This window comes from Carassius carassius, chromosome 37 (genome assembly GCF_963082965.1).
Source record: "Carassius carassius chromosome 37, fCarCar2.1, whole genome shotgun sequence".
Taxonomy (NCBI): domain Eukaryota; kingdom Metazoa; phylum Chordata; class Actinopteri; order Cypriniformes; family Cyprinidae; genus Carassius; species Carassius carassius.
In genome coordinates this window covers 21,490,192-21,512,201 of record NC_081791.1, presented here as the reverse complement: position 1 = coordinate 21,512,201, position 22,010 = coordinate 21,490,192, and the positions used below count along the sequence as shown (strand labels likewise).

Here is a 22,010-nt window from a genome sequence, read left to right as displayed (position 1 = left end):
TATTCTTCTGTGACAGTTTTCACCATATGACACAGGAGCTGGCATTCTGAAGCTCTTAGATTTTATAAAATAGTTTAAATTAATTTGTATTCCAAAGATGGACAAAGGTCTTACAGGTTTGGAACTACATGAGGGTGAGTAATTAATGACATAATTAACATTTTTGGGTGAACTAACCCTTTAAATTTATAATATAAATATATTTATATTTAAAATATAATTTACTCATCCTTTTAGTCATTTCAAAACTGTAAGACTTTCTTACTTCTCCATAGAAGAAAGTCATTTGGAACAACATGATTTTAACCCTTTAAAGAGTTACACCACCCCAAAATGTTTTTTTTTTTTCATTAATCACTTTACCCCAATGTCGTTCCAAACTCATAAACACTTTGTTCATCTTCAGAACACAATTTAAGATATTATGGATGAAAACCGGGTGGCTTGTGACCATTGACTGCCAATTAAATTACTCTGTCAAGGTCCAGAAAAGGATGAAGGATTGTCAGAATAGTCCATCTGCCATCACTGGTTTAATCTGAATTTAATGAAAAGCTGAGAACACTTTTTCTGTGCAAAGAAAACAAAAATAACTTTATTTAACAATTAGTCTCTCTGCTTCAGCATAGCACCATTATGGACACTATACGGTGACACAGAACAACGTACGCTATTTGCGTCCAGTGGATATTATCCAAAATGTCGTTACTCTGACATAGAGGAAACGAATTGTTGAATAGTTGTTGTGTTTTGCAACAGAATGAGTGTGGGACAGTTTCTCTGACCTGGACAAGGACCTTGAGGGTCATCTCCCACAGTGATGTCCACATTTAGTTCGAAGACAGGGTTAGATATCCACACACTCACAAATACACACACGCCAACGAAAGACAGGAAGCAGGCAATAGTCGGAAAGGAAGCAGGGAGTGTTGGCCATCACACTGTGCAGAACAGGGGCTCGCTGTTTTGTTTCCTGCTTTTCTTGGCCAAAGTGTCTCCAGTCTCATTCGTTCTACAGGAATGCAATCCAGATTCCTGTGAGCTCCTTGGCATCTGCCTTTTTTCAGATGGGAACTCAATTCTCACCTCCTAAATGTGCTTGATAGACGCATTCGGTGGCTCCAGTAATCTCCCATAATTCCATGTACTACTCAACAGCTGCTTGTCGCTGTGTTTCTTTTTGGCTTGCCATTTGTTTGTTTCCTTCTTTTTTTAAGTACCCATTGATGTTATCAATGTCACATTTGGCATCAGACGTGAGCACTGGCCCGTCCGCTCACTGCTTGTTTGGACAGGCTCTTGGTTTTTGTTTGGACAGATAATAGAGGAATTTAGGGGCCATTATGCATGTGTCATTTTAGTGTATTTATAGATTTCAGAAGCTTTTGTCATGACAGTTGTCGAGAAGATGAGCCAGTGTAAGTTATGCTGCCATTTAAAAACTATTTGGGAGTTTTGGGCTCAGCTGTGCTCATTAATCTGCAATTTAGCTTCACAAATTATTTTGCAGCCGTTTACGTATTAAATGGTTTTATTCTTTAACATGCACTACTTGATGCTTCAATTTGTACAAACCTTTAATCCAAACTATTAAACTTCGATATGTAAGCCATCCCACAACGTTTGTACTATGAACAGGAAATATCAGGTGTCCAGCCCTGCTCCTGATGGGCCAACATCCTGCAGAGTTAAGCTCCAATCAGCATTAGCACAATTGCCTGGAAGTTTCTAGTGAGTCTGAAGACCTGAAGTGGTGTTTAATTATGGGTCAGAAAACAATGCAAAACAGTGGCCTTACAGGAGCAGGTTTGGATGCCCCTGTTCTACTCTTGGCACCAGATCGCTCATCCCCACCTAAGAAAGTACTTGTGAATTATGAACACTGGAAAGATGTACAACAGCTTAACAGAAGCGCCACTACATGCAAACCGCAGTCTCACAGCCGCAAATTTCTCCGCCCTTCCCCACTTCCTTACTGGAGTCAGGGGAAGCTCAACACTCTCCTCAAGTAGAGGTGAAAAACATCCACACAAAGCTAGAAACATGTCCAGAGTGCAGATGCTACATAAATTGAGTTCATACTTTGGCTTTAGGCAGTATGGTAGAATTTGCTACTAGGACTGAGTGATGTACTGAATGCATACAATGATATAACAGTATTATAACATGGTGATATTTACCGTACATGAACCAATTAAATTTTTCTAACTGCCCATTTTGATGAATAAGATTCAAACATTTGACTGAATCAATTGCTTAAAATGTTCCCAAAATGTGTTTGTGGAAACAAACAAAAAATATGTAGGTAAATATTGCGGTTTTTAATATGTCTTGTTATTTTTGTACCTGTAACTTTAATTAAATAATAATTAAGATTTTTTTTTATTTTTATGAAGTTTTGCTTACAGAGCAGCACAACTGTTTTTCAACATTGATAACAACAACAAAAATATTCTTGATAACAATTGAGCAACAAATCAGCATATTAGAATTATTTCTGAAGGATTGTGTGACACTGGAGTAAGGGCTACTGAAAATTCAACTATTAGATACACAGAGGTGCAGTTTTCGATAACCATAAGATACTTTAAATATTGACCCCAAACTTTAGAACAGTGCTGTATATATACACAGTATGATCAAATATCATTATATTTAGATACAATTATTTTAGCTGCACCCAGCCCTATTACTTATACTGTATGTATGAGCATATCTCTGAAGCATTCCATGTGGAAGTCATCTCCTTCCCAGTGGAATCCTAGTAACATTGTGGCAGTTTGTCTAAACCATCCCCCCGCCTGCCCCCATGGACTGAAATATAAACAAGGTCACAGTAGGTCAAGTGTCTGACCATTTACCCACCACCCGCTGTGCCTCATGATGCCTGAATGGTGCCTAAGCCATGGCCCACGGCCACACAGAGGATCTGTTTTGTCCTCTTGTGGAGCCGCTGAGTGAAGGAACATTCACATGTTGTCTTCTGTTTTCTCACGGGCGTGGCTGAGGAAGGAGGCAGAACATACACACTATGAGGCAATCCCTTCTCAAAACCCCTGAGACTCTTAAAGCAAGAGAAAAGGAGGAAGATAGGCTTCTCAGTGGTAATTCAAAACAGGTGCCTGAGTGTGCTTTTGAGTGGTGCGAATGTGCACGATTGCTGTATGTTTTCGTGTTTCATGTTATGTAAACCATAATGACCCATTCCACAAACAGGAAATAACAGGAAGCAGAAAATATCACAAACAGGAAATGTGCGTACTTGTAAATTTTATCTCGCTGTCCAGTCCTTTATGTAAGGGTGGTGCACCATAAGGTTAAAGCTAGGGACGGGTGAATATAAGGTCGCTGGTTTAAGCCCCATAAGGGATGAGTTATGAAATACTGTACCTCTGATTAAGATACTTAACCTGAGGTTACTCCAGGATGAAGGAGAGGACAATCTTATCGCTCAGACATTTCCCTTTCATAGCTCAGTAATATTTTATTATATTATCAACTTTGTCTCAGATGTTTCTTCTCAGATACTGACTGGTCAAAAGTCTGGAATAATTCATATGTGTGTGTCTCTTAAGGTCGCCGAAGCTGCATTTATTTGATCAAAAATACAGTAAACACAGTAATATTGTGAAATGTTTACAATTTATAAGAACTCCTTTCTATTTCTGTAATAAGGAAATTGTTAAGTATAAAGTCATAAAATAAGGTGGCTATATTTTCATTTGGCCTTGGATGAAAGAAGAAGAAAAAAACATCAAACGTGTCTTTGGCCTTCATTTAATCTCAAAGCTGTCTTCAAAAAACAATTAAAATATTTCTTTTTCTTTCTTTTACTCCAGGATTCTAATGAATACTTTAAGTTGCTTTTGATAAATGCACACACCAAACGGCTACTTACGTACTTAATGGTCATTAAAAGCACAAGCTTGTTCATTTTTCAATCGTCTGCCTGCTTAAGAAGAAAAAAAAAGTCACCCACTATGAAGCAGAAAACACACAAGTTTTCCTGTGAGTTATGGTCACGCGAAGTGCCTGGAGCGTCTTGTGTTACAAAACCACAGCCATGGGAATTCATTTACAGATTTGTTCTTTTCATTTAGTGCATCAATGATAAATTCAAGAGACATACTGGCCATTTGTAACTGGAGAGGCTTCTTTGCATAAGGCAGAACAGCTCGGGTTACGTGTGGCTCCATATGTGGAGTCTTGGCCATGCCGTCGGACCCTCCTCACACCGTGGTGTTAGGAGTCCCACTCCACCCAATGCTGCTGGCCAGAAACCGAACAGCCCAGGTGAATGTTGAATGCTTGATCATTTCACTTCCAAAAAGACAGAACAGAAAGAAAGAAATCAGTTTTCTGTTGTGCGTGTTTCTTCCCTGAGAGGTCAGGAAGGGGCTACAGCATGGGGTTCACCCAAACTCCCCTCACCTCAAAAAGGGAGGGAAACTAAAAAAATTTAAGGCTTGTGGCAGGGGGACACATGTTCTCCGCTCTCTCCCCCATCTGGCCGAAATGTTTGACAAGTAATTTTGCGAGAAGTCCCCAAGAACACACAAAGCTGCTCACACAGCACTGATTCCAGATGTTCTCTGTGCGGCGCCAACACACAGATACATGTGAATGATTCTCGCCCAGTCACACTGAGGAGAAATTAAAGTTTGTCCAGTGGAAATGGGTTTTCATGAGGGTGTGCGCATGTTTAGATACACTAGTGCATGTGAGTGTTGGCTTATTCAGCTTGCCTTCCGTTCTTTACTTCCTTTGTGTGCATGTGTTGGTATTTTTGGGTGATTGAGGGTTAAAGATGACTCGCTGTATTACTCATTGGTCCAGAGACACACAAATCCAGCGTGTGTGACGTGATGTGCTTTCACAAGCTGATCAGCGATGAACGCAGTACAAAGTCTGCAGAGAAGCGAGAAGAAAGAACAGTTTGATTAATACACCACACATTTGGAATAACGAAAGGGAACTTTGAAATGCAAAATTCAGACCCAGGTACTGACACTTTGCCAGCCCTGGGACCCCAAATATAAAGAAGAATCTACATTTTCTCTGTAACACTTCAACAAACATTTGTAACTATTGAAGATCATTTCCACATAGAACAGTTATTGAGAGATTGTTATAAGAAGGTCTTATTGTGATATAAAAAGTCAAATCATGAGATATATAGTGCAAATGTGACATAACGTGAAGGAATCCAGCCTTCATAATCATGTACAAATAAATAAAAACAATTTAATATGGAATATTTTTAAAGGAAATTCTAAATTATTTACATATCTGCCATGAAGCCCCTGTCAAACCCTCTGTGGACCAATGGAAAAAAATCCTTTGTTTGGAATAACAAAGTTTGGAATAACAAATTATTCTGCAAATTATGACACTTTTTATATTTAGGTAACCTAATAAAAATAAACAAAATTTAATTAATCGCATAATTCGCACCTGGTATATTCAGAAAACTACCTGTCTTAATAAAATAAAATTAAATTAAATAAATCCACAGCCACGCATATCTCTTATACTATCAAATGCACACAACATGAAGGAGGTGCCCTTCCCTGCAAGAAGATAAGGGTGACGGAGAGAGAGAAAGAGAGAGAGACGTGGAGGGAGTGGAGAGGGGCCATATAAAACCCCCAGAGCACAAGCCATGCTTTCATCCTGTGACCCGCTCATTTCTGTCTCAGGCACAGGAAACCCCTAAACTCTCTCAGCCTTGCCCCAGCGTCTGCACACACTCTCTCACACACCTCAGCGTGCTCAGAGATGAGAATGGCTGTACGAAGAATGAATGAGCTCTGGAAAACGATGGGTCTGGCTTTAATGTTCGGCTTTCTTTTGCTTCACAGTAAGTTTATTTGACGTTTTTTGTAAACTGTACTTTAAGTTTTGAGCCTTACATGCAGCGTTTTATGATTACACACTCTTTTTATGTTCTTAGCTTTCAAGTTTTTTTATTTGTTCATAATTTTTCCTTAGAATTTGTTAGGAAATCATTCAGAAAGTTGGATACATTATATTTTAAGTATAAAAGCATCACAGTTAATGCTAGTATTTGGGGGTTAAGTGGCTTTTATTTAATTTTACTCTAAAACAGTTTCACTCTGATTGATGTGACAGCTGGCAGTTTGTAGTGTTTACTCAGAGAAGACGGAGTTAAAAAGTTAGCGGGAAAACTCAAACAAAGGGCTCTGGTTTGGAGTGGAAACATGCTGTTGATCGTAATTGCGGGCTATATCCTGTTCTCCGTCTGGGTGGAGCTGGCTGAAACATGGGCGTATATGTGTTTAGAGACTGAAGAGGCTGGAAAAGCCTGGAAACTGTCTGAGGAGTCTGTTAAGCATCTTCATCCTGTTTTCTGAGACTACATTTGGTGAAACTGTCCTTTTGAAAAGCAGTCGTACATGTGGATTTGTTGTAGGACCACAGCATTTGGTTCATGTTCTCCTGAAAATAGATGCATGTTTACATGATCAGCCACAGGGCTGAAGACAGTTTTGTGTAAAAGGCACTCGCCTTCCCACCGCATGTCCTTTATTTAAAAAAGGAGTAAAAAAAAGCTGTTTTTTAAGCGACGCCCTTGTGGGCAGGGCAGGGCAGAGCTGTACGCCCCATTCCCTTTTCCCAGACGGTGAAAGTAATGCTGTAGGTTTAACAGTGTGAAGGTTTAAGCACGGAGCAGCTTTTCAAGAGCATGATGGTTCAACTGAACAAACTTTTACCAGGAAACTAGTGCTGTTAAAATGAAAAAAAAACGGGAAAAAAACATGATTTTGAATAAGAAAAGTTCTACAAAAACAGACTTCCATAACAGACAAACCCTCAAACAGCACATAATAAATTTTCAAGCTAAATGAAGAATTTAATTAGGCAGCTGAAAGGAACCCTGCGTAGTTAGCCAAAGCTATTCTGTAATATGAAATCTGAAGTTAATGTGCCATACATTCCTATAGTTATCCTCAAAAGTTCAGTTCAGAGATTTTAATAAGAGTAATGTGAAACTGTAAACCAGCTGAATTCATAAGGCTGAAACAGCCATGCTGCTAAGACTTCGGAGGTTGCAAAAAGTCATTGTTCAAATGAAGCCACTTTGTCGACCGCAAAGCACTATACATTTCCATTCCCACCAGTTTGTCAAATGCTTGTCACTTTAGTGCAATTGTCACTCCTGTGAGATTTCGCCAATGGACTGTCAGAGCGTACCAACACTTTTCAGACAACCATGGAAATATGCAAGCATGGAGTTTTTAGATCATAAAATTAATGTCTACTGTCACTAAGACAATTTTAATTGACCACAAATTCAAACATCAGTCTAGTGACTGAAACAGTAGCCCTGAAACATATTAATTTCAACACAACTTTGGCATCATATCCAGCTCATTTCACAGGATTCCATGAGTTCCCTGTCAAGGGAACTTCGAACTGCGTCCTCTAGTGGTCGCTTTGGGGAACACCTCGTCGTGACCCGTGTCTGAAGCATACTTTGAAAAACGCCAACGTGTTGGCCAGCGACAGCCTCTGACATCACTACCGGCGCGACTATAAATACGCGCCCGTAGGACCCGTCACTCATCTTCTTCGTCTTCATTGACTGTTTTGTTTGAAGCGTGCATCTGCGAAATGACCAAAACGGTAAGAGCGATCTATCATTGTTATCATGGCATCGAAAAGGAATGGAAGAGGCCATTTTCCTCTCGCATCCATCGGTTTCAGCATACAAGTTATGCTAATATCGAGGGCATGCATGAAAACGGCTATGAGAGGATGCCCCCTGTAGAAGAGATGCTGGCTAGCTATCTCTCTGTGGGGGAAACATCATCTCTTAAATCTCCCTCTTTGACATCTAAGCCCCTCCAGGATACATCCTGCTTAAATGGTAAAGCATACGCAGCAGCAGGTCAGTCTGTGGCTTCGTTGCACACGATGGCAGTGCTTCAGGCTTACCCGGCTGACCTCCTGAAGGACCTGGATACAGACGAGGGCCTTTCAGCTGACCAGGTAGCCGAGCTGCGCCGCACCACAGACCTCTCTCTCCGGTCACAGGTCACCCTGAGGGGCCATCTGGCCGCTTGGCGCATCCGGCAGGATGTCCGGCCAGGTCACCCTGAGGGGCCTCCTGGCCGCTTAGCGACGTCCAATGGAAAGCTGGAGGTGGTAGTTACGGAATCTTTCTGTATGTACTGCCTCAGGTAATGCTCCCTCGCTTGAGGTTTGGAAAATTGGAGCTGGCCTCTTCCGTGCGATCCAGCGCCTCTGAGATGCTTAGGAACCTTTCAGTACACACGCTAAGCCTGTGTACTTTCTCAAAACCACATGGTGGTCAGTGTGCATGTGAACACTTTGCGCACTGTCTGAAATCCACGTAAGTGGTAAGTGTGCACGCAAGACTCTTCGTACTTTCTGAAATCCTGTACGGTAGGGGTTACATATATGAGCTGCTCTATCAGAGTGCCACAAGAGCCCCTCCTTAGAACAGTATTTGTAAATCCATGCTATGGTAAGTGTGCATGTGAAGTCTTTGCACACTTTCTGAAATCCACATTGTGGTAAGTTCGCACGCTAGTACTCTGAGTTCTTTCTAAAATCCTATATGGTGAGGGCTTCGCGCGATTGCTTCGTGCCCTTTCTTGAGTTGGTTAAAGCCCCGTTCATCTTGGGCGCCACTCCACCCAGGTATCCTCCGATACCTATCTGGAACAGGGCATTGCTACTAGAGAACTGTTGAGACAGCTCTTTCGGCAGGTTTTTGCGAAAGCTAGCGGTAGCCCCTGTGTGACAGGCAAGACTTGGTAAAGAACATGCTAGGTTCTTAGCCGTATCTCTTTATAGGAATCTTTCGTGATTCCAAGCCTTCAGCTCTACCCCGGGCTGGGGGTAGAGCTGACCCCTAGAGGACGCAGTGTCTCATTCCCTCTCAGGGAACCATGGTTACATTCGTAATCTGATACATTCATTTGGAAGCTAAAATTGCTGTTTTTATGTTTTAAATAGCATATTTGTGTTGTCGGTTTGTGCTTGTAGTGCAAACAGAGGCATTATGACATTAATAAGGTCATGGGTTCAATTCCCAGAAAATACATAAACTGATACAACTTACAGTATACCTAAAAGGCATCTGCTAAATACATACATTTAAATTTACAAAATGAGAAAGAGTGAACTGAAAAAAGCTTCAAATTATGATAACTGGATCAGTGGATTCAGCAATGTGGACAGGCAACCACATGCTACAGTTGCTTCAGAATTAAATTAACCAAAGCTAAGTGCCTAAAAAGGGTCAAATTACATGGTATTTGAATGAGAACTCCAAGGAAAGACTCAAAAGAACTGCATTCCAACCGGCCACCCACGGTTCAAATGTGACAGTGACCCCCCAATGTAAGTATTGCTCTTTCATAGGTGCAACCTTTCTCAACTGATGGATAGAAAGGGCAAGAAAGAATGATTTGCTATGACAGCCTGTTGGCAAATGTATTTAGCTGAGCTCACATTCTCCTCATAGTTAGGATAGCCACCCGAACAACACCCTGAATTTCAGTTACCACCTTTTCCCATGTAGTAGGTTCACCCATTATACACCCTGGTAGCAATGTGGCATTTCAGTGGAGAGGTGCCAGTATGACGGTTGGTGCTTCCCAAGCATCATGGAATATTATTGAATCTGGCTGCGATTTGAGCTCAACGGCGAGTGAGAAAAAACCTTCACGCGTCTTTAGCTCCCTGGCAGACCTTGCGTCCCTCCAGCAGGTCTTTTCCCAGTCCTAAAACTGCTACTGTGGTGTATTACAGTTAGATATCTGGATAAAATCCAAGGCCTAGATCAACTGTACCAACAGAAGCCAATTCATCCGCCCTAATCTGAACCAACACATGGGAATTCCCAAACTGCACAACGCAGATGATGTTTAAAGGCACTATTATCAAATACGTAAAGTATTTTTTATCACACTGGATTGGACAAGCAAAGCTATTTAGTGGACAGAAGATGCATATTTTCATGGGTTTAGCTACACAAAGACACAGTCAAGGCACATCGGAAGAGGAAGTTTATGCATGCCAGAACATCATGCGTGATAAAAACAAGATGGATGGCAGGGGTCACTAAGGGGCAAGGAGAGAAATGATAAACTTGTGGACCTCATATCTTTATACCCTGGTTCTGGAACATTCTCCTTGGTTGACGATGCACTCTTTGGCCAATAAAAACAAGCAGCTGCCATTTTCTCATGGCTTTAAGCTATTGCCTGGCATTCCTGCAGTCCCAGGCCACTCTGGTGAGGTTAACGTCATGTAACCAGCCTAAACACAAATGCTGTAGGATATCTTACATCAGTCAGATTCGGGTGTGCTCGGGCTCACTTGGCTTTTAAGAGATGCATATTGATTGAAACTCAAAGGCTGGAAAAATAAGCAGTTCATTCTGTGATTATGTGAAAAGATCATCTGAGCAAGCAGTAATTATTGCAAGTTGCATGTTTAGACGTTTATGTTCAACACTTCACTTATAATTAAGAATAGGACAAAATAACTATTATGTATAATATTAGGACCAAATGTGAAATAACAACTAACAGTCATGTTTAATTAGTACATCATCTTAAATGAAAAAAAAAGACTGTCTAGATGCATATCAGGGTTTGTTGTTGTCACTCTCGTGAGTCTGTTATTCTGAAGTTCCCCTGGCACTATAGATTTGCTGTTATTGCGTCTCTCACAGCTGGCATCCAGCTTCCAACCGCTCTCACTCTGACACTGTACTCTGGTAATATTACTATCCAAAAACCTGAGTCCAAACATTAGCGTGTAATTAGCCTGTGGTTCAACAAAATCTGTAACGAGCGGAAACTCTTAGACACCATTTTGGACCAGTCTACTGGTTAGATCATCGTATTAGTCAAACGGCAACTTAGAAAATCATGGCAAAGTTTCAGTTCTTCAGAAACTTTCATTGTAACCTTTCAAACTGATATGGAACTTGTGCAAAATCCAGTACGTAGTCATAAATTTGTGTATTTTCCATGATTAAAGGATTAGTTCAGTTCCAGACATGAACATGAACATCTTGGATGGCATGGGGGTGAGTAAATTATCAGGAAAAAAAATATTCTGGAAGTGAACTAAACCTTTAAGGTAAAAAATAAATAAATAAATAAGCATAAACGCTTATCAAATGGTACAACAAATATATAAATATATCAAATATAAATAAGTAATGTTAATTTTATATATACACATGCATATACAATATTGTACATTATTTACTTTCAAATTAGATATATATTATTAGAAAATTGTACACTATTTGTGGAAAGAGCCTTTTCATTAATTGCTTTTTACAAACACAAATTGAGTTAAACTATTGTTGTGTTTTTGTAATACTCGTTGTAATGTAACATTATTGAGAGGTTTGCTTCTATGGTGGTTTCTGCCATTTTGCCTGAGGAATAAACAGCGTTAATGTGGCTTGGCTGAGCCTCTTTAACCGGTGGGGTAATTGCCGGGGTAATTAATGTTCAGCAAGCAACACAACACTGGGGCAATTCTACCTAATGTTCCCTAATTGAAAACATAAGATTGTATCCTTTGCTTGCCATCAAAAGCACGAGAACTTTCTCATAACAGTCTTTCCTCCTTAACCAAAGCATTACAGAGCCCAGGGGATTTGTTACGGTTAGCCAGAAAGTGAGAGAGGGGGCAAAACCCAACCCCAGTTTTTCTTTTGTGTGATGAGAGGAACAAATCAGAAAGAAAAAAACAACAGCCCCACACTCGTCTTTCTGTTGTGGCCTTTTCTCCAAGCATTGTATAAGCCGAGCATGGCAGCGGATCAAACATTTAGATATCCAATTACGTTGTCTGAATCAATCTGCATGATGATGTCAAAGAACAAGAGCTTGGAAAAAGTCCATGGACATCTTCAGCTACGCTTTGCTTTTGGTGCTGACAGTAAGCTGCAAAAGGAGGCGGCAGCTGGCAGTTAGAGGGGGTTACAAGAAGATTGCTGTTTTGGACAGTAGAGGGTGCTTTTTAAAAAAAGGTTTGAAGCAATAAAAACACAAAATGTTGTTATGCAAACCATAAATCAAACTCTTATAGAATCTGTACTGTATTACTCTGGAGGGTTATTATGGAAATTAACACTGCAAAAACGGTGAATGAGACTATTGTCTAAGAATTGCAAAGGCACCCATCAGTAGGTGGTCTGTGTATTAAATATACATCTCGAATTGAATCCAAAGGGCTCAGGAATGGAATTACTGTGTGAATGGATAGCGCACGTCTATAGTTTTTATTTGAGATACCTACATCCTGTCTAGCTTGGGGGAACATTCCACGCCTGACGCTAATTTGATTAATTCCTTCAACCCGTTTTTGTTTTGTCAGAAAACAACTGGGCCATGGGCTCATTGCTAAGTAAACTCTCAGGATCAGCAAACTCACAAATGGAAATAGTTCTCCCATAGTTGGGGTGGATGGAGTGACCACTGGATTTGTAGTGCATCAGTTAAAAGTGCCCATAAAGTTCTTTGACCTTTTGAGAAATAACATTTTGACATTTGAGAAAAAGTGAAATTGAAATTAGAAAAGCCAAGTTTTCATTGTTTGCTTGACAAAGTCTTATTCGAAAGTTCTAAAGCTTAAAACCTCTCTCTCAACAGAGGGATGGATAGACTGATGAATGGATGGATGGTAGATGCATAGAACAACTAATAGAATGACAGAACGATGGAACAATGATAGTAAACATATAGAGCTCAGGCCTGCTTAGGTAAGGGAATTGGGCTGCAGCTGATTCATCACCGAGACATGCTCTCTACGGCCTGGGTGGAGGAGCATTGAATCCCAGGCTGCCGTCCTGCCTAGCCGTTTGCAGACATCAGAGCCTCATGTTAAAGCACAAAGTACGTACACTGGGAGGAGAGTACTTCCCTTGAGATCTGTGCATCTGGAGATTGAGAGAGATGGACTCCACCCTGCTGGACAACACGTTACTGATTATTAGAGTGATTACAGACCCTTTTGAGTTGCCTGCACCCGTTATCACACTCCTTCCTCTTTCGCTAAGCTGTTTATTTAGGTTTCTCCTGTTTCAAGCAGACCCAGAGATAGGTGATTTCGAGATGGCCTTCCGTCCTGCCAGATAGTCATGCCACAGATCTGTGTGAGGACAGAAGAAGAAGAGGAGGGCTCTGTTAAGAAGACAGAGACTGTCCCAGAGTTCAACAAGCTTGTGATTTAAACATTAATATGGGTAGTGATTAAAGACACTCCCTGATGAGCTGTGAAAAGGCAGATAGCTTATCGCTGCATTCCTACTGGGGATTGAGCTGAGGATACATTCAAAAATCCTCCAGAGTCAGAATGAAAGCAGACATGCCTTTAGATTTCCAGAAATAAATGTCTCTGGGAAAATTACAGTGACATCGTTTTTAGTTGTATGAGTAGGCCCACGGGACATTTATAGAGGCAATAGTCTAAAAATGATCTATAATGATTTAAATTTAAAAAAAAAAAAAAGGTTATCTGGAGTTTTTCTACAATATTTCTAGTTCATGTAAATAAAAACACAAAATCTAGCTTCTTCTAGATTCTTGAAATTTGAATCCTTCTGTACAACTAAGACAGTTGACCCGAAAATGAAAATTCTATCATCTACATATCTGGCAAAGGTAAATGATGGCAAATTATTCATTTCATGGGTGAACTATCCATTTAATGAAGTACTTACTTTAAAATAACCTTAAGCATTTTATGGGCATTTCTCATGTTTCCAGGGATTCTGGAGGAAGGAGGAGGCTTTAGCTCTCAGGTTTATATCAGAGCTGTCAGGACGTGTCTGGTTAAGCTTACTGGCGTACATCCATTCAGGCACAGCTGAGAGCATGAGGGATTTTGAAAGTCTTTGCCTGAGATTGTCTCATTACATCAGACCAGACGTGCCAGAACACCACAGAAAGGATTAGAGTGATTCAGAAATCTGGAGAGCACATTTGGTCCCTGTTGTGTCACTTTCCTTGGGAAAATAATGATTCCGGTCATATTTCTGTTGTATTGCTGGATGAAAAACATGCATTGAAGCAGTTAGGTGGAGTCACATACTCTCACTCTTCCAGAACTCTGTTTGTGCTTGCTGTCGAGCATCCAGATGTCAGACTGATGACCAGATTTCACCGCAGCACAAATTGTGAAATATTAGATACGTCAAGATGGTTATCTCATTTGGGAAGAAAATTTGATGGGTTGAGATTTATGTTTGTTTAGACTGCAGCAAGACAACCGACCTACTGTACTTCTTCACAGTGGGAACTGAATTATCTCATTTCTAATCTGCAACATGGTGTCTGAAAAATCATTATTAATAATTTCTATCTTTCATCTCCAGAGTAGCGCTTTAGATCGTGTACATATTTGAAAGTGCATGCAAGTATATGTTCGATAAAAGTAGATATAATGTGGCATGACTGAAGATCATTGTTAGTTTATTAGCTGAGACATCAAGACAGATGTCTTGATGCACAAGGTTTTTGTAACTTTTTAAAACGGTAAAAAATAATATCAAGAAACAATTTATGCAGCTTTACGTGACTACTTATGGATTTTATGCATAAATAAATGTATATTGTGAGAGTATGTAGAAACTTTATGCATCAAATCTAAATAACATTTATGGATAAAATGTATGCATTTTATGCTAGAGCAAATTTAAGCACAACATTTATGCATACACTCAGCACACTTCCTGACTGCCTGCATAAAAAACTAGAAAGTACTTTCTCAGTTTTGACTGGCTGACCTCACGCAACACAAGGTTTTTATCAGTCCCCCTGGAATCAAAATTGTGTTCACAAGGTTTAATCAGAGGTCTGGCTATGAGGGACAATATTTACATGGACATTCATTTGTTAGGCAAGACTTATTCCCAGATTGTCTAGAGTGACCTCATTCACCACAAATATCAGTTTCTAGGAATATAAATGGTGACGTCATACCATAATACAGTACATCTTCCTTCCTTAACAAGAAAACCTTTTGGGTACTGTTTGGATTTGTATTTTAGCAATTAACATCTACCTAAATTCCCTTAAAATCTAATTTCGCACAACACTGACTTGGGACAGAAAGTATGCAAAACAGGACATTGCTAGTGTTTGTGATTGTGCTGCTGGGAGAAGAATTTTGTTTTGTACACAAAGATGTTTGTCTCCATACACAATGAAAAAGAATGTTGCACTTTGCATTCGTAGAATACACACAAATACAAATGTGTACAAGGGCGTTCATGTTAACTAGTCTTGTTTATATGATGTTAGGAGAAGAGGGACATTCTTCCTAACAATTATTATATCAATAAACATGTCAGGTTTTGGTTTGCGTAAGTCAGTGCTTAGTTTTATTAACATTCTTAAGCGCTATAGGATGCATGCCCAGTTCTGCAAATTAAAATATATGGCTAGCCACAAACAGTATCTAGATATTCAGGGTGTTTCTGTAATGAGGAAGGGGTGTTTCAAGCTGTTAATGCGGCCGAGCGCTATCGCGGTGGCCATGTATCCTTTAAAATGACAAAATGCTGCTAAGAGTCACGAACAGAAAGTGAGCTATCACTAAGAGATTTGAGCTTTACCAAGCACAGATTGTCAGTTCTTGGTGGATTAACTAAAAAGATTGATCAAAGATTGTTGTTCCTGCGTGATACAGTCACACTTGTTGAGACAAATGTAGAATCACTTTAAGATCAGACTGTGGAAGATATCTTAGTATTTCTAGTTAGGAAAACACAAGACCACCCAGCATGAGCTCCAAATGCCATTCTGAAGCCTCAGTTATAAGTTTGATGGCAAAACGTGTTACATGTAGAAATTGTTCTAGATTTAAGCTCAGCTGCTCCAATCCCCAATGCCAAAAAACTTTGTCAATTCTTTGCTGAAAACCACTTAAAAGGCAATTCCAGGTTCAACTGAGCATTTGTGCACACCATTTGTGTCACGTTATCACAAGAATTAATTTCCAGTTGTCCCGTTCTCTTAAAAAAAAAAAAAAGCAATAAGCTTGTTAATATGACTTTATTGTAAAAATAATCACTATATATTATATGTAGCTAATAATTTACATATAATGATTTACCTTGAACGTGTCAGTACAAGAGTGAAAACTAGAAGTAGTTCTTATCATGTTTATTTTAGCAAGAACTCAAGTTTAATGACTATCGGATATGGCATAGTTAGTTGAGGATGCAACACCTAAAACAAACGGGCAAACAAATTAATTTGTACTTTACACCCAGCCACTCGCTTCCTGCATTCCACATCTCTAAACATAACTCTTTATAAGGAAGGTGGTAATGTACAGCAAAGACAAAGGTCTTGACTTTTCGAGGGTAATGTTTATTTTCTCAGTCGGTGTCTGGAGCATTACCCTCCTGCTTAAGTTATTAATAATGCAGAGTGGCTGTGCAAAAAAGGCACATTTTTAGAGAGGGTGGAGACATAAGGGCATTAGATAACAAGGGCCAGAATTTTTTTTACCTCTTCTCAACCTCAGGGTACACCTACCACCCACATGCTAGCAAACACTGAGCGGCAGGCTCTGGATAAGGAGGATCTGACAGCCTGGTCAAAAACTGCAAACACTTATTGACTGTATGACATACAAAGTGAACAGGTGGCATGGAATTTTTTTTCTAAAATCCATACTGTACCGATTTGCAAAACTTTTTTAAATTAATATATTTTAAATGTTATAAAATATGTAAAAAACAAATTGCTTTTATGAATAAATTCTCTTTAGTAAATCAAAAAAAACCTGGGCAGTTAATATAGTCTGATTCACATACAAACGTCTTTAATGAACAAATAATTTTTAGTGAATGAAAAACATACAGCACAACCAGTATAGTCCCATTATTAAATAATAAAAAAACACTCCTGTGACCAAATTATTTTTATTTGGGCCTTTGATACGTCCTTCCCCAACTTCCCGTTTCAATAGGAAATACAACAAAAATTTGTAGTTTGTAAACAGATGAATGTTCTGTGTCTGGAAGTGTCTACCAAACAATGAGCTATATTTAAGCAAATTTTATGAGATCAAAATATAACTGCTCTTATGGGCGGCACATTAATGCCAATTTTGTGCAAATTTGATCATGTTTTTCATTATTTATGTAACATGACCATACATATATCAACAAGGTGAGGTGGAAGTGCAACCTAAAGTGTCTTACAGTATTTGATATCTTTAACATTTTCTGTGGTACCATGCAGGTTGTCAGGGACAGAGCCCAACAGTTAAGTCACCAGATTCGTCTACAAACATGGCAGCATCCCCGGCAGCAACCTCGATAGCATCCCCGGCAGCAACCTCGATAGCATCCCCGAAAGCAACCACGAAAGAAACCCCAACAGAAACCCAGACGGCATCCTCTACAGTAACCCGGACAGCAACCCCGACAACACCCCCGACAGCTGAAGATACAACAGTTTCAGCAGCAAACTCAAATTCTGGGCCTTATGATCAAAAAACAACCATCCCCAGCCAAACAGGTTCTGTTAACCAAAGTACGAGGTTTCAAAAATTGCCCTTAATTAATTTCTTAAGTGTTTATAGTTGGTGATACTACTAATCCTTGATTCTTTTGTTTTAGCACCTCAATTAAATACCACTGCCAGCCAGTCTACACCTGTAACAAACCAATCAGAAAACCCAAATCAATTAACCCCTGCTGTAAAGGAGACAGAAATAAAGGTAAACAAAACAGTCTCAAATCAAGGTTCTATAATCTTATTTTTGGTTACTAATATCATGGATTAGAATTCTGTTTGGAAAATTAACAATGGTCCAAATTAAATGTACATTTGACTGTTCAGTTAAGAATTATCAGAGTTGTCTTTTAATTTATTATCAATCATTGGTTTTCATTGGTTTTCGAAAGCTTTACTGAAGAACATGCAGAAGAAATGTGATTTTTATATTTAATTTTAGTTAAATTGACCAATTTAGCTTACATTTTCCTAAACCCGACATTTAGGATTCACATTCACAAGTTTCATCAGATGGTGCAGATGGTAATACCTTTTATCTTTTATCTACTTCCAAAAATATCATGACACATCCACTACACTTCTCCAGTACAGATGGTCTTTTTGGTACTTTAACATGGTACTTAATTTGTTGACATTTACCATACACTCTCAAAAAATGGTGCTAAATAGCACTAAAAGTGGTTCTTTGGCTCGTAATCATTGGGGAACCACTTTAAAGCTACATAGCACCTATGTCTTTTAAGATGGTGCTATATAGCACCTTAACCACCCAAAAGAACCACTGAAGAATATTACAGGTTCTTTATTGGTCCAATAGCACTTAAATTGGTTCCCCTATGATTATGAGTAAAAAAAAAACACTTAGCAGTGCTACATTATATAGCATCTCAACTACCACAAAAGAACCACTGAAGAACTAATAGTATGATGATATAAAAAAAAAGTACATGAAATTTAATACCATGATATATTTCAAAGTACCATAATAATACTATTATATCATTGTACGATGGTTCTACCATAGTACTTTTTTTATAAGGAAAGTACTATAAATACAATTGAATATGAAAATAATTTAGTAGATTTGTATAAATCAAAGTACCACAATATTACCATTTGATACTATCAATTTGCCACTGTACCTACAAAATACATTTTTGGCAAAGGGACATTTTGCAACTGCATTTATACTTTTGTTTACACGTTCATACTTTTCAGCGAGGCCAAATCAGCATCATAACAATGCACATTTCCCATATTGACTCCAAAAGGTCATCAGAAGAGCTTAAAACAATCTAAACTCAACTATAAAGTACCTCTACGAGACTTCTCCAGTATCTCTACTTTGCCAACCCAAACCAATGGACGTCTGTGTACATTAGAAAGGAAGGAAGCTTTTGTGTCTGTGAGGATATAGTTTAGCAGGGCAGTTTGAGCTGTTGATGCCTGTGAGCTCAGATTAGCGAGATCCTGCTTCGTCATTCGTTATAAATAATTCTTCCACACAAAAGATGAATGAGTGGGAGAGAAGAGGAGCTTCCTCTCAGTGCTTCCTCTGTGCTGCCATGTGGTTATGAACCCAGTAAAGGTTAGAAACAAGAATTGGGGGGGTGGATGATGAGCATCCATTGTTGGCAAGAACAGATCTGAGACCGGTGAAAGTACTATGGGTGAGATGATAGCAGCGAATGTCCAGTCTGACGAAGGATCAAAATTTTTTTTTTCATCATGATAGGCATTGGTTATTCTGGCATGACACTATGGGATAAAATGGAGCCCAGACATGCTTTGTGAAAGGCAGGGAGAGGTGCTAAACTACAAAGACTCCTTCCTGTTTACTTCCTCTTTTTGTTTGCTATATGAAACTATGTACAACAGATACATTTTGTGTATGGGACGCATGTCAGGAAGAGTGGAAAAAGTCTAAATTAGGAAAGCTTCTAACTTCAAGTGAGTATTAGATGAAATGTAAAATTAAAAATAGGGGGATATGAGCCTGCACAATTAAAGGGATAGTTCACCCAATAATGAAAATTCTTCATTAATTGCTCACCCTCATGTCGGTACAAACCTATAAGACCTCTGTTCATCTTCAGAACACAAATGAAGATATTCTTGATGAGTTCTGAGAGCTTTCTGACCCTAGACAGCAAGGGTCCTTACACGATCAAGGCTCAGAAACGTAGCAAGGGGATCGATTAAATAATCCATGTGACATCAGTGGTTTAATCATGCTGTTCTTTGTCAGCAGCACTGTACATGGGTGCGCCGTGTAAATTTTGTAATTTTTTTTGCTTTGATCTTAACGTAAACAGAATAACCGTGTATATACTGTAAATTGCATATGTTGTTTATATATGTGACTCTCCAAAATGGTGCTATAGGATGATGCAGAGGAGACTTATTGTTGAATAAAGTAGTTATTTTTGTTTTCTTTGCACACAAAGTGTATTTGTAGCTTCGTAAAATTACTGTTGAACCACTGATGTCACATGGATTATTTTATCGATCTCCTTGCTACGTTTCTGAGCCTTGATCATGTAAAGACCCTTGCTGTCTATGGTAGGGTCAGAGAGAATTCATCTCAGAATTCATCAAAATATCTTAATTTTTGTTACGAAGATGAATGAAGGTCTTATGGGTTTGGAACGACATGAGGGTGAGTAATTAACATTGACAGAATTTTCTTTGGTGAACTAACACTTTAAATATACAATATCTACCAATATTGGTGAATTATTCTACCATTTATATATATATATATATATATATTTTTTTTTAAATAGATCTATGACAAAACATTCCTGCATGCTGTTAAGGGACACCCAAACTAAATCAACATCACTTGATTATATATCTATAAAATATGATTCAAATTGCTGTTGAAGCTCTCCGATATTTAATCCCTGTTTTTGTTCAACATGTTTTTTTTGTGTGTGTTTCTCGATCTGGACAAAAGAGATCTTCCTCTGGACCTTCCCTTGGATCTTCTTCTGCTGTTTTTGTGTCTTTGCTGGTGTTTGGCTTACTGCTTGCTGCTATAATAGTCGGCATATACTACTTTAAGTGCCATCGCCGAAACAACGCCAGAGGCATGAAACTGGTGAGTGTCAGACTTACTGAACCCCAGAAAAACATCCATTTAATTGTAATGTGCTTTCTTGCGATCGCATGCTCTAAATCAACACTAAACAAACCTTTGAAGCAAAATTACACATTCATTCACTTCCTGCTGACTAAACCCTCAAATTGATAATTTCACTGACAGTATCTCCATCGCCAAGTGTTCCCAATCAAATTTCCATTTTGAATGTGTTATGCATGTATTTTAATTGCAAAGTTCAGCGTATTTAGAAGCGAACTGTTGCCAAGCTCATAATTAAGAGGGAAACAATTGGCAGCATATCAGTGCAACGCATTTCCTCAAGCACACGCCCCATCAAATGCTCAGAAACACAACACATGCTAGTGAAACACCGTTTCATCTCCCTGCCAATAGTTCTAAGTTGTTTTCCTTCTCTGATAAACGATGAGAAATGATGAAAGTGAAGCAAAGTGCATTCTCGGCAGACCTAAGACAGAGTCTTAAAATGAAAAAATACATACTGTACATTCATAGGGCAGCATTTCATAAGCCCTATGCTGCACAATAAATGCTTTAGCTTTGAAGATGTGTCAGGAAAAATCTTACATCAAACAAAAATTATTTTATGGAAGTTAACATGTTCTACTCAAAGAACACCCTCCCCTCTGTTCAAGAGTCTTGCTCATCAGTGCTGATTTAGAAAAATACGGACAAAAAAAAAAAAAAAAATCTTAACTATTTATAGTTTAATGCAGTCAATGGATCAAATTTGCTAGAATCTTGTTATGAACGCCATAATTTATTTCCAAATTCTTCCATGATCCGCATGATTAATCATGGTCTCATTTGTGTCTAATGTCATTCATCCCAAGAAATTTAATCTCAATTAGAATTTGTAAATTTGAGCAATACAGTTTTTTTTCTGGGAATATTCCTGGGGTTAATTGTCTTGCAAAAAAAAAAGACTCATATAATTATAAATAATTATAAGTAGTAAAAATATAATAATAATATATAGTAAAATGTAATATAAAAATGTAATATAAAATGTAAAAATGTAATATAAAAAATAAAAAGAAAATCTTTATTTGTATTTTGTTTTCTACAGGCTGAGGAGTCTTACATGGCTGACGAGGAGAACCAGGGCAACACTCTGGTGTCTGTGGACCCTCTAAACCAGCCTGAGCCCCAGGAAAAGCCTAGTCTTAACGGAGAGTCACAAGAGGCAGTTAAAGCCCAAACTCCTCCTGCTGCCACCAATGGCCACTCTACCACCAAAACAGCAGACACTGAGCTGTGAACAAGCCAACCTGCCACCAAGGGTCTGGGCGGAAGGCTTAGTCCCTGCTTCTTAAACCCAGCTCAAT

At 38.9% G+C, this 22,010-nt stretch overlaps 1 long non-coding RNA gene across 1 annotated transcript; it reads left to right on the top strand.

Annotated features, from left to right (window-relative positions):
* The first annotated feature begins 5,636 nt into the window (after nucleotides 1-5,636).
* On the top strand, nucleotides 5,637-17,761 carry LOC132117753 (uncharacterized). Its single transcript, XR_009425834.1, has 3 exons — nucleotides 5,637-5,860; nucleotides 17,280-17,573; nucleotides 17,660-17,761. It is a non-coding gene; the product is annotated as an uncharacterized LOC132117753 (long non-coding RNA).
* Nucleotides 17,762-22,010: the final 4,249 nt, after the last annotated feature.